The following is a 14,051-nucleotide window of genomic DNA, read 5'->3' as shown; positions in this document are numbered from 1 at the left end:
CTTCTCCCCCACAGGATGCTCCATCTCAAACCACTTTCCTGTCTTCCCTGGGTTCCACCCATTCCTAACTGGATACCATGACCCATGCACCCCCCCATAGCCCACCTCCAGCCTCTTAGACAACATATGCCTCAACTTCTCTCTGCCCTAACTCAGCTTCAAGGCTCACATGGAAAGACATCTCCTCCAATCTCTTTTCAACAGTCACAGTGCCTGAAGCTGAGGAAGTTGTAATACCTAATGTGTGTCCAAGGGAGGGTTCAGAAGTTGAACAGGCAGAGTGTTTCCAAAACCGGCTATCCAGGCAGAGAAGCCCAGGGTGGGAGAGCTGAGAGCAAGTAGTGGAAATAGAGCACAGAGAGGGGGACACTGGAGTTTGGGTTATAAAAAATTTACAGCCTGGGTTTCCACAGTAGGATGGGTAAAAGCCATAGAGGTAGGATCTATCTTATATAATAAGAAACCCCAAGAAACTTAGACTAAGTTTTTTAAAAAAGGTTAAAGAGTTTCTCTAATTGTTTCTTTTTTTTAAGTGTCTGACTCTCTTTTTTTTAAGTTTATTTATTTATTTTGAGAGAGAGAGAAAGAGAGAGAGAGCCCCAGGGAGGGAGGAGCAGAGAGAAGGGGAGAGAGAGAATCCCAAGCAGGCCCCACTGCTGGCCTAAAATGTAAAGCACTCCCCAGCCTTTCCCTCGCTCTGCAAACCCACCACCCACTCCATCAGCTCCAGCTAGAAATCTGTGGCCTGGAAGAGATCATAGCACAGGGTGAGGGGGGCACTGAGAGTGATCACACTTTCCACAAGGCCTGCAACCTGTACGCAGGAAACACCATTTGGAGCACAGAACAATCTCTCAGCAGTGCGTGTGAGCTTACGCCTCTCCAAAGTCTTTTCTTGGGTTCAGAAGTGGTGGGGAGCTTCAGGGATATCACAACTTTCCTCTCCCTCCCCTTCCTTGTCTTTGTTCAAATGCAACATCCTGAAGCTGCAGGGAGGTGACCTTTCTAGCCAAGTGCTCCCACTCTTTACCTCACTGACCCCAGCACCTGTTGGTGATAGGCTGTATTGTGGCCAAGGCGGGCCTCCTGCAGGTCCACAGAGGGCTGAGGAAGCTGAGAGACAGGAAGCAGGGGAAAGAAGGTGGCATGGACTCTCAAGGCACCCAGAAGAGCCTACCCCCATCCACCATTTGCCAAAGTAAAGCCATCTCACAGCAGAGCTATCTGAGCAGTGGAGTGGTTGTTCCAAACCTCTTGTTGAGAGAGCTGCCTCAGACCTGTCTATGACTTCAAGATTTTTAATAAGTCTGTGAGCCACAGGACTTGTAGGCTAAAACTGGCTCAGGACAAATGCAAATGGGGAGAATTTGGGGAGGGGATTGCTGACTGTTGTTAGTCTAAGCTCCCTCAGGTAAGGTGACTCTGAGAACCTCCCTGACAGAGGCTGTGGACTACAGGAAACTTCCTTTGCCTTCTCAGCTGTGAAAATAGGACAGAGACCCCCCAGGAGAGGTTGGAATGCAGAGTCAGAAGAAAAATCTTTGGGAAGAAGCAGCTGATCTCTCCTCAGCCTGGGCCTCTCTGGCTTCTCTTCCTGGCGCACCCACACCTCCCCTCCGACATTACTCCCCTCTTGTCCCTTCTCCACCCTAAAGGTGATTATACTTTCAATCTACCCCAGACCTCATCTGCCTTTAGAAAGGTATCCTCTACCCCTGCAGCCTTATTTCCTACTTCCTGCCACCTGGAGCCCTCAGTATAGAAGTACAGGGAAACATCTTTCAAGGAACCTCCTAACCATCAAGAGCTCTCCCTCCCCCACTGAAAAAGAATGCCAGGCCTAGATGATTTCACAGGGGAACTATAACAAGCCTTTAGAGAGAAGATCATTTCAATGTTACTGAAAATATACAGACATACAACACAAAAGAAAACTTCCAAATTAGTTCTATGAAGTGAATTTCAAACTGATATAAAAATGATTAAGATTGCACACAATAAAAGAAAATCAGATCCTAATCTCTTATGAATATTGAAGGAAAAATTCTAAATAAAAGTTGCCACACAGATGCCAAAAGCATATTAAGCAAAATACACAATGACCAGGGAGTCTACACCATGATTGCAGGGTGATTCAATACCAAAAAAATTTCATTAATATTAAATACTGTATCCACATAGAAAAAGCAAATGGTCATTTCCTTTGATGCTGAAAAGAAAATTCAATCCCATGAATTATTTTAAAAAAACATTCAGCAAAATAAAAATTGATAAATTCTTTCTTAACATAATTACACACACACACACACACACACACACACACAACCAGCCTCAAAGCCAAAATCTTTTGTTTTTTTGAGCGAATGAATTGATTGACAGTGAAATCCACACAGAAACCTTCTTCTTCTTTTTTATTTTTAATTTTTCATTTTAGAGAGAGAGAGTGCAAATAGGGGAGAGGGGCAGAGGGAGAGGGAGAGAGAATCCTAAACTGGCTTCATCCTCAGCATGGAGCCCAATGCTGGGCTCAATCCTGTGACCCCAGAATCATGACCTGAGGCGAAATCAAGAGCCAACTCAACAAAGTGAGCCACCTGGGCATCCAAAGCCAACATCTGTTTTGATGGGAAGACACTAGAGGTATTCCCACTAAAGTCAGGAATAAGACAAGGTACTCACTATTGCTGCAACTAGTTAACCACTGATCAAAAGTATTAGCTAATTTGATTAAGTAAAAGATGCAGTTAGAGGCATAAGAATTAGAAATAAAGATATAAAAACTATCTCTAGTTATCAAGGCTTGTATAAGCAGAAAACCCAGAGAATCAATGGGAAAAATACCATAAACAGTAGAATTCTGTTAAATTGGCAGGATATAAAATTAATATAAATAAACAAATAGTTTTCCTATATACAATCATCAACCAGTTGTAAGATATTTGGGAGAGAATCCACATTTACAATAGCAGCAAAAAAAAAAAAAAGAAAAGAAAAGAAAAGAAAGAATATTTAGGAATAAATTTAACAAGAAATGTGCAAAAGTCATACAAAGAAAACTTTCCAGAATGAATCAGCTATTCAAATAAAATTTTAAATGAAACCATACATATATTAAAAGAAAACATCTGTGAATTCCTTTGAAACCTGGAAGTGGAGACAACCTTTTTAACTGTGACTCAAAATCTGGAATCTATAAATACAACGTGGTGAGGAATTTGACTACATATTTTTTTTTTTTTTTTTAGAGAGAGAGAGAGAGAGAGAGAGCGCACAAGCAGGGGAGGGGCATAGAAAGCGAGGCAGAGAGAATCCCAAACAGGCACCCCACTGTCAGTGCAGAGCCCAATGCAGGGCTCAAACTCACGAACTCATGAGATCATGACCTGACCCAAAATCAAGATTCCAACGCTTCACCCACTGAGCTACCCAGGTACCCATGAGTACATATTTAAAAAAAAAAAAAAAGATTTTTGCACTAAAAAGTCATAGAGGTGAAAAGACAAATGACAAACTAGGAACAAATATTTGGAACATATTTCACAGCCAAATGATTCATCTCTTTAACATAAAGAGTTCCTGGAAATCAAAAAAGAAAAAGACCAACCACCCTGAACATGCCAAAATACACGAACTGATGGTTTATAGCAAGAGAAATACAAATGTTCCTTAAACATATGGAAAATTCTTCAACCCCCGTTGTAAAGAGAGAGACGTGCATTAAAACAACACTGGGATACCATGTCTCCCCCACCAGATTGGCTAACGTCAGGACTGTAACAATACACTCTACTAGTGAGGCTGTGGGGAAGCAAGTCTTGCCATAGAATGCTGTTGGGAATATGAAATGACATCATTCCTTTGGAGGAGAATTTGTCAGTATCTATCAAGGACCTGGGAATCCTACTTCTGGAGATCTATTCTAAGGATATAACTTCACAAATATGAAATGACAGGGGCTCCTGGGTGGTTCAGTCAGTTAAGTGTCTGACTTCAGCTCAGGTCATGGTCTCAAGGTTCGTGAGTTTGAGCCCCACTTTGGGCTCTGTGCTGACAGCTCCGAACCTAGAGCTGCTTCAGATTCTGTGTCTCCCTCTCTCTCTGCCCCTCCCCCATATTCGTCTCTGTCTCTCTTTCTCAAAAATAAATAAACATTAAAATAATTTTAGAAAAACAAATGTGAAATGACATACGCAAAACATTACTCGTTGAGGCATTACGTGTACTAGCAAAAAAAACATGAAATGACTCAGATGTCTATCAATCTTGTTGAATAAACTGTGACACCCAGTTCCTTACTGAATAAACTCTGGCACCCTCATGTGAGGCACAACTGGGCAACCATGAAGAGAATGAGAGTAATCTTGATATATTAACACAGAGTGATCTCCAGAAGACTTAAATGAAAAGGTATGGTGCCCAAAAATGTGTATAATATGCAAACCTCATGGGAAGGGGTAAAGGGGAATGAGAATATGAGCACAATTTTGCCTATGTTTGTAATAAGGAACACTGTTAAGAATTAATCAGAACTCAATGTTTTAAATTAGTTAATGTTAGATGGCAGAAGAGGGAGGGGATAGAGGGGGGATTGGGATGGAAGAGAAACTTCTTTGGGTATAGCATTTAATTTCTAGGGTGTCAATGTTTTACATATCTAAAAATACATATTATATAAAACAAAAGTGAAAGAAAGGCCATCCCTAAAATTGAAGGAATAAAGAAACAAATTAATCTAATTGCATCTAAAATGAACAGCATAACTACACAGAGAAAACAGTTAACTGAGTTTAAAACTTAGCACTTTGTGTTTCCTTAGTGGGATATATTCTAGGATAAACAAATATATTCCAGTCATTCAGTTTTCTCATTATTTTGAAAAAACAATATAACAAATAGGTAATTATATTAATGTTGTTAGAAACCAAACTTTTCAGCATAAGAGGAAATAGAAGTATACATTCAAATAATTAAATAAACCCCTGTAATATTAAATTTGAATTTGAACTATAAATACAATTGATTTTAAATCATGATTTATGTATATACATAATATATAAATATATATATTCTTGAATGAATGAATTCTTGAATCAATATATGTAATATATTCTTTTAAATCATATATTTAACCAAATGTTTATATTCTTTTAAATCATCTCCTACAAACCAAGGAGAGAAGCCTCAGAAGAAACCAAACCTGCCCACACCTTGATCTTGGCCTTCCAGCCTCCAGAACTGTGAGAAAATAAAGTTCTGTTATTTAAGCCACACAGTCTGTGGTATCTGTGAGTGTTATGCCAGCCCTAACAAACTACTATGGTGCGATAATGACACTGGCTACACAGGAAAAGTCTGGGGAGATTTCCACTGAAGCTTTTAAGTGTGAAATGCCATAATGTCTGTGATTTTTAAATCCCTAAAAAAATAATAAAGAAAAGGTGCACAATGTTGACTGCTAAATTTAGGTGATAGGAATATGGGTATTAAGCGTTATCATTCTACTTGTCTAGAAACTCAAAATTCATAGTAAAAAGTCAAAATTAAAGGAAAGGAAACAGCAGGGAGAGGAAGGCAGCAGGCAGGATGCACAGTCAGGATGGGGAAGCCCAAGGTCAAAGAGCCAGTGCTGCGGAGGGAGGGGAGACCCCTTACAAGGAGGCCCCTGCCTATTTCAGGACTGAACTTGGGGCCTCTGTCTTTTAACCCACCTGAACATGGTACAGGGTGATTAGAATTCAAGGGTGCATTGCATTGGTGGAATTGTCAATAGAAAGGCTGTGAGAAGAGAATAATTAAAAATGAATTTGGTTTGACTGTGAGACATTACTAATTACAGTCGCTTACATTACTAAACATTTAAGTATAAATACCATTTAGCATAATAATAATTATGCATAAAACTGAAAAATACAGTTGGAAATATACAATTAATTTAAAATGTCATAATAACTAGAGTTTTCAGTATTTAGCCAAATTCCTCATATTGGGTAGGCAGTTCCTAGTCTGAGCTAAGGCTGCTTGATTCTGTCATAACAAATCTAGCAGCCCTAACACATTTCTTCATGTCAATCAATCAACAAATATTGAGCACTTACTTTGCAAAACTGCTGTGCTAGGCATTATAGTTGATACAAAGAAGAAAAAGGTTATTCAAGGAGTTCACAATCCAAGTAGAAAGTTTTAGGCCCAAACAAAAGCACCATAAAATATAAGGTAGGCTATATGTGCGAACGATTGGCAGAGACAAGCAAAGGTAGATTTATATGATAGTCATTTGTATTAGGTAAGAAAAGAAAGCCGTAGTTGTGCGGCTGAAGTATGGATATCTAATCTTAGAGCAAGGAGATATAGCTTAATAATATGAAGGCACATGCAGAAGCAGTAACAAGTGTTGGCATGCAGCCAATGCCTGGACAGAGTCGTGATGACAGTGTTAATTCACATACCCAGATTCGTGTGCTCCTAGGCAACACTTCAGAAATATGATGGGACGCTCAGGCATGCTTAGACTGAATGTTTACAAACATACGCTGTGAAAAACAAAACATTATAGATGTGAATGGTGTCATAGCTCAAGGGAAGGTATGACCAAAGTCTCGGTAAAGGTGGGAAACATTGATTCATAAATCCCCACCTGATCTCACAAGGTTGATGTGCATAGCCTGCCCCCTTGGCCGAGCAGGTCAAGTGGTAAGCACAAATGGCTTGATGCTCCTCTAAAAGTATTGGGGACACCATGCCTCCTGTGGGGCTGGAGGGCGAGTGGAAGTGTCAGACTGTGGCACTCATAGTCCTGCCTCAAAACAGACACACATTCTCTTGGACTTATAGAATTGACACTCCCTTTCCAGAGTGCCTGAGAAGACTTCATAAGAAAGGTGAGACATGATCTGAGGAATGAATAACCAACAGCATGTAGAATTCTGCCAAGATAGGAAGAAATAGTCAAAATTAAGGTGTGGCATGGGGCGCCTGGGTGGCGCAGTCGGTTAAGCGTCCGACTTCAGCCAGGTCACGATCTCGCGGTCCGTGAGTTCGAGCCCCGCATCAGGCTCTGGGCTGATGGCTCGGAGCCTGGAGCCTGTTTCCGATTCTGTGTCTCCCTCTCTCTCTGCCCCTCCCCCGTTCATGCTCTGTCTCTCTCTGTCCCAAAAATAAATAAAAAACGTTGAAAAAAAAAAAATTTAAAAAAAAAAAAATAAATAAAAAAAAAAAAAATTAAGGTGTGGCCTTCAGAGCTTGATTTAGCTCTCTCAATTTAGCTCTCTGCCAACAAGAGATTGCACACAGGGCTAAGCCCAGCATGGTTTATATTCATGCTTGTCGTAGCCAGCACCAGAAGTCGAAGGCTCCTAGGTCAATGCTTGCCACTTGGACTCTTCTTCCTTTAAGGTTTTAATCTGACCCAATTTCCCACCCTTCCTGCCTACTCCACTCCAAACTCTCCTATTCTGCCCTCTAGGTCCTATAGATTGCCATCAGCAATATCCCTTTTATCTTCAAAAGAGAAAACTCATCTTTAAATCACTTGTTTTCAAAGTGTCACCCTAGACCAGCAGCATCACATGGCTTAAAACTTGGAAGAAATGCAAATTCTCAGGCCCCATCACCACCCAGCTGAATCCTAATCTCTTGGGGGTGGGGCCAGCAGTCACTGTAACCAACCCTCCAGGTTGTGAAATCCTCCTCCCAGATCCAGGAGCAGCCTGCCTCACTGCCTTGATCACTGCAGTGGCCCACCTTCCTTCTTGCATGTCAATGAACATATCCTACCCTAAAATAGCAATGAGGCCACCTTTTCTACTTTTTATCTTCACCTCTAACATCTCATGTCCCTACTACCACGCCGACATACACACACTACTCCTACATCATCCTGTCTGAATTTCTTAGAACCAATTCTCTTTTCTTTTATCCTAAAACAATGCTCTCCACATTTTTCCTTTTAATTTTATATACCATCAGTTAAAAAAATATTAAGCAATGACTTCCCTAATGTTTATGTATATGAAGTATATAAACATAGGGCTGTAGTAACATATTTTATACATTATAAAACAGAACGTGAGAATAGAAAAAGTTAGATATTATGTAAAAATATTTAAATAACAAATGTGATATCTTCTTTAAGTACCCCAATGACTCATCTTTGCAACTTATGTTGCAGACATCAGCTTTGAAGGAATTGAGACATTGCAAAGGCTGTGATTCTACAAGTTTCTAGACCCAGACACAAGTGAGCCCACTGACTGGAATACAAGTTAGATTTTTGCAGTTGTGTGGTAGTACATGATGAACAACAGTTCTCCCAGAAAAAAAAGTCCCAAGTTTGTAGGCTTTGTCAATGTCAGTGGTGTAAATACATCCACCATGGTGATTTCAAATTCCCAACATGATGTCACTGAACATGAACTTTGAAAAGTACACAATCATGTCCACAAGCCAGTACAAACCAGATCCCACACTGGATTTTTGTGCCCAAAACTTTTTGATTAAGGTCTATTTTTCAATTAATTCCCTTTCTTCTAGGGAACTGGTTTCCTAATTAAGCATTTTCTAATTAACATGGTCCCTTTTAATTTCTCAAACCCCAGCTATGGCAGGGGTAGATATTTAGTCCTTCTGGCTTTGGTGGGGGCCTCTGGTCTGACACAGGAGCAGATGGCCATCTGGGATTTGTCCACTAGGAGGTAAGAGTAGTAGGTGAGAGAAGTGGTAACAGTCAGGCCTTGGAAATCCTTGCCATGTGGCCTGATGTCAAAGACATGGGCTTAAGCAAATTTACCCAGCCTATAGAGAGAGGGAAGCTGGGGTTTAGATCTTTCCCAAACCCATGCTCTTTAGCTGCAACCATTTCTGCCTGTCTGCTCCCCTCCTTGCATGCAAAACCCCAAACCTGACAGCAGTGAGTAGGTAGAAGCTCTTGAACTTTTAGAACCAAATGGAAGTAAATATATATATATTAATGTGAGAACTTACTAATGTGAATAAAGCATTTACTTCATTTACTGAAGTACAGGCACACTTCCAACTGTACAGGCACACTTCCAACTGCATGGTAAGTAAGGTAGGTACTGTTAGTATTCCCATTCTGCAGACGAGGAAACAGGTTTGGAGAAGTTAGCCAATTTTCCCCAGGTCACAAAGCTAATAAGAAGTACAATTCAGATTTGAACCCAACCAGCCTGACCCCAGAGCCCATGCGTACAGTGACTCATCTTCTACTGTCTACCTCTGCTAGCTGATGTCTTTGGGGTGGCTGGTACTGAAGAGGGCACAGCATGGGGTAGAAAACCCAGAGACGTGTGCCCCTGTCCTCAAGATGCTTTCCAAAAGCTGACAGGATCCTTAGGAAAGGAAGACTAATGTAAGTGAAGTAATTAGAAAATCTTAGCAGACAGCCTGTAATTAGCTGTAATGTAATATCCCCCACGGCTAAGAAAAGTACTTCCTGGTGGGGGCCATGAGACCTAACCCCTGCCTCCAGAGCTATAATCACTCTTTTAAAAAATCAGAATCTAGGTCAGACGGGGCCCTCGGCCTGCAATCTGGTACTGTAATTCTCTCTCCCAAGGAATCCCACCTGACCAAATGACATAGCCATAGAATGACTATATGAAGTTGCATTCTGCATACAGTTTCTTTCCATTTTTCTCAGACTAATGAGAAAATATTTTCAAACCTCTGTTTATAAGTTTCTGGTTCTCCAGTGTCATAAAAGCTGTAAGTCTGAGCTCTGGCCTTTCACAGCATCCTCTCTCTCTTTCTCTCTCTCTCTCTGGTAGCTTCAATTCTTCAAGGTTACTCACTGTGATCCATCCTAAACTGACAATGCAGTTAGAAACTAGATATCCCTAAGAGGAAGAGGAACTTGGGAAGTCCAAACTTGTTCCTATTCCCACTGCTGTGGAACATACTACCTAAAAACTCAGTGACTTAAAACAGTAGCCATTTAAGTATCTTTCACAATTTCTGTAAGGTGAGACATTCGTATTTTAGTTGTATGAATATTTTAGTTTGCTCAGGCTGCTATAAAAAAGTACCACAGAGTGGGTGGTTTAAACAACAGAAATTAATACCTTCATGATTCTGAAGTCTAAGACCAAGGTGTTGCCAGGCAGGGTTGATTTTCTGAGGCCTATTAAAGTAATGAGAGTATATCCAAGATGGAGTCACTCATGCTAAGCCACATGTCAGCAAACCAAAACTTAACTAAGTTTCTATGTTAGGCTTTCCCAGAAAAAAGAAGGCCTGGATCAACCAATCCCCACGAGTTACCTGACCTGCCTCAAAGACTTTCTTTGCTCCACATAAGAAAATTAACTATGCTTCAACCAGTCAGCAAATGCCCAGTATAACATCCTTGTTCTTGCTCACTCTGGTTTTTAAAAATCCTCTCGCTTTGGAGCTCCTTTCTAACTTCTAGAATGGATGCTGCCTAATTCATGAATCACTAAATAAACACCTACTACATCAGTAAATTGGCTGTGGAAAATATTCTCTCTGCCTTGTAGATGGCCATCTTCTCAATATGCCTTCACGTAGTCTTCCCTCTATGTGTGTCTGTATCCTAATCTCTTCTTAGAAGGACCCCAGTCATATTGGATTCTGGCCCACTCATGCAACGTCATTTTAACTTAATCTCCACTCTAAAGACCCTATCTCCAAATACAGTCACACTCTTAGGAACATTCTGAAGTATTGGTGGTCAGGATTTCAATATATGAATTTGGTGGGGGATACAATTTGGGCCATAACAGTAAGTTTTTTGCTTCTAGTGCATTCATTGATGTCATTCATTAGAACTCAGTTTGCAGATGGGATGGTCTGGAGGATCCAAAATGGCTTCAATAGCATGTCTGGTGCCTTGGTGGGGATGGCTGGAAGGCTGAGTTCAGCTGTGCCTGTTGACCACAGAGCCTTCATATGGCATCTTCATCCTGGCCATCTTGGGGTGGTCAGATATTTTATATGGATGCTACGTATTCCTCAAGAGAACTTATGACCTAGACTTAAAAGTCACAGAGTTCCACCTCTGACATTCTCTGTTGGTCAAAATAATCACAAACCTGCTCAGATTTGAGAGGAGGGGACATGGACCCCACCTCTCAATGGAAAGTAGTCTCAAAGAATGTTGGGCCATTTTTTAAATTACTATAAGCTATTTACAGTTCAGCCTTATCATCTACAAAGTTTCCTACCACTCAGTCATCTTGACTCAAATGAAAAGAGCTCTATAAACACTAGTTATTCTTTGTCCCATGAGTTCCCCTCTGCTTCTTGAGGGCTGATGAAGGTGGCTCTGGTTTATAAGAACCAAATGGTCCCTTTCAGGCCCCATCTGCCATCTGACCTCATTAATTCTTCAGAATCTTTCCTAATGATCCAAACACTCCAACTTTGGCATAGTGGATCCTTGTTCACTAACTTGGCTGCTATGCCAGGTCATAGGAAGTCCTGACTTCCTATAGTCTCCATGCCCACTCTATCTCTTCATCATGCCGGGAAGATATTTTGTGATGCCCTCTGTTCCCCTTTTTGAGCTATTTTACCAGGCTCATAACTCTCACCCCTGTGTCTCAGAGCTATCAATTTTCTATCTTGTATGCCTCTTGCCCTGCTCCCATCTCAACCCCTTCTTTGTATTGTAAAAATTGGAATGTGGGTATGTCTGACCCAGATGGGCAGACCTCCCAGGAAAGACTGGAAAATTTGCTAAAAAACCAGAAATCCCAAGAAACAAGACTCTGCATGAAAAGACAGCATGAGTCACTGGTAGTCTGATTTAGGAACAAAGCCTCAGTTCTCAGAATCTCTGCTCCTGTCAGTTCCTGAATGGAATGTGTTACTTGGATCCATCCTAGCTCCCAACCCTTAGTCATAATCTAGATCCTGGGTCCTGGATCCTGGTGAGAGAGAAGACTTTAAATAAAGACAAGGATCTATTCTCCTCCCTACTGTAAGATCCCCTTCACACCTGAACAACTAATGATATGGGGAGAATTCTCTACCTGGGTGACCCACAGGTACTGAAAACTCACCATGTTCAAAACTGAACTCAACATTTCCACTTCCAACACACTCATTTCTATACTCTCTATCTCAGTTGATGGCATCCATCTACACAGTCATCCAAGTTAGAATCCTAAAAGTCATTCTTGACACCTAATTTTTCTTTACCACCACCCTAACATCGAATTACCAAGTCCTTAAATTTTTGGAATCTTCCCTCACCTCCACATCTCCAATGTCCTTGCCAAAATGGAAGCTTTCATCATCTCTCACAGGAATACTTCAGTTGCCTCCTGTTAGCCCTTGACACGATGCACCTAAAACTTAAATAAATATGAACCCGTTGTTATCTCCTTAAATCATGTCTGTAGTGCCTCTAAATTTATCTTAAAAATAGAGTCCACAGAATTTCAGCAATAGTACTTCATCTACCACTCAAGCTCTCTGACATGTGTTGGCCCTGCTTGCATCTTCATGAAGACCTGTCTATGTGTCTTCATTCACTCTTGTACTTTATACATCTGCCACCACAAATTGATTGTTCTTTTTCCAGTATACTGGCTATTCATTAGCTGGAGTAAGCCAGGTAGTACCAAAAAGATTTTCTGTTCTACTAGGCTGCTCTTTTGACTAGAGAGAGAAATTTTTTCTTGGATTTTATCTGTTTGTTTGTTGTTTTTGTTTTGTTTTGTTACCTGTTGTAGGTTTCAGGTTGAAGACTTCAGCATCCTGAAGTCTGGGATATAGAGGCAAAATTAAACAAACAAACCCAGGAAGCTCACCATTGTATCATTTCTCAAGTCTTGAGTTTCAAGGCAATACATCTGTTCCATTTACCTTTCAGAGTCTCTGTGTTTGTTATATCAGGAACTTTTTAGTTGTAAGAGGGAAGACTAGTGAGAAATGGAGCTGTTCTATCTTGGCCAGAACCACAGTCCATCTATTAAGCTTTAATGAATAAATCAAAGAGGCTCTTTGAGAAATATTTAGGGACCAAACCAGTTGGGTATTTTGAAGGATGTATACTCTTCTATTATGGAGAATGTTGTAGAGGGGTTCTGGAATGTACTCTGAATATGGGAGTGATGAGGAGCTGAATATGGGAGTGATGAGGAGCTATCATTGCTGAGGGGAGAGTTTCAAACTGTGGGCATAATAAAAAAAAAAACCTACAAAACTGGGCATTTTTTTAATGAAGAGTCTGGAGAGAGAGTGGGCTGGAATAAATCAGGCTATCTTGTATCAGGCTAATTCCAGAGAGCAGTACCACAGCAACCAGTCCTACTTCTACCAAAGGTCAAAACATTTCTAGAACATTCCCAGATAAGCTCCATTCACTCCCATTGTGGAACGGAAGCCAAAAAATCTTCAGGAGAGTTGAAGGTCTCAAACAGTAACAGCCACACCTATTCAGTCACTGATAGAAGGGACTGAATTCAAGTTGGCAGCTCTGGGCAACTCTATGGATCAGCCTTTGGAAGGATAAGAAAGCAAGAAGCAGCCACGGATAATGGCTAAGGCAGCCAAGACTGGGAAAGCATGGTTTGGGAGGTCCCCTAGTTAGACTTTAGTAAAGACTGTATTCAGGATCCTTCCTTCCTCATCTTAGTCCAATCTTATGGCTGGGGGTGGCAGGCTGGGAAGGACATGCATGGGAGGAGTTAGTTAATGAGTTCTTAGAGGTGGCATGGTCATCCATCAGACACTTAGAGATGGCCAAGACTGGATCAGACTTTTTGGCAAAGGACTTTGAGAGCTTTGAGGTGGGAATCTTGAGTTATATTGAATTAAAACAGAACACAGTGGTCCATGTGATATTTGCCCTTTAAATTACAAATTGGAGTTATACATGCAATTATGATTTTACAAATTCATGAATCTGCTTCTGATGGCATTTTCTCTCTTCTTTTTTAATGATTATTCATTTTTGAGAGAGAGAGAGAGACAAAGCACAAGTTGGGGAGGCACAAGAGAGGGAGGGAGACACAAAATCTGAAGCAGTCTCCAGGCTCTGAGCTGTCAGCACAGAGCCCACGCGG

This window comes from Panthera leo, chromosome C2 (assembly GCF_018350215.1).
Source record: "Panthera leo isolate Ple1 chromosome C2, P.leo_Ple1_pat1.1, whole genome shotgun sequence".
Lineage (NCBI taxonomy): Eukaryota > Metazoa > Chordata > Mammalia > Carnivora > Felidae > Panthera > Panthera leo.
Note: the sequence above shows the minus strand (reverse complement) of the source record.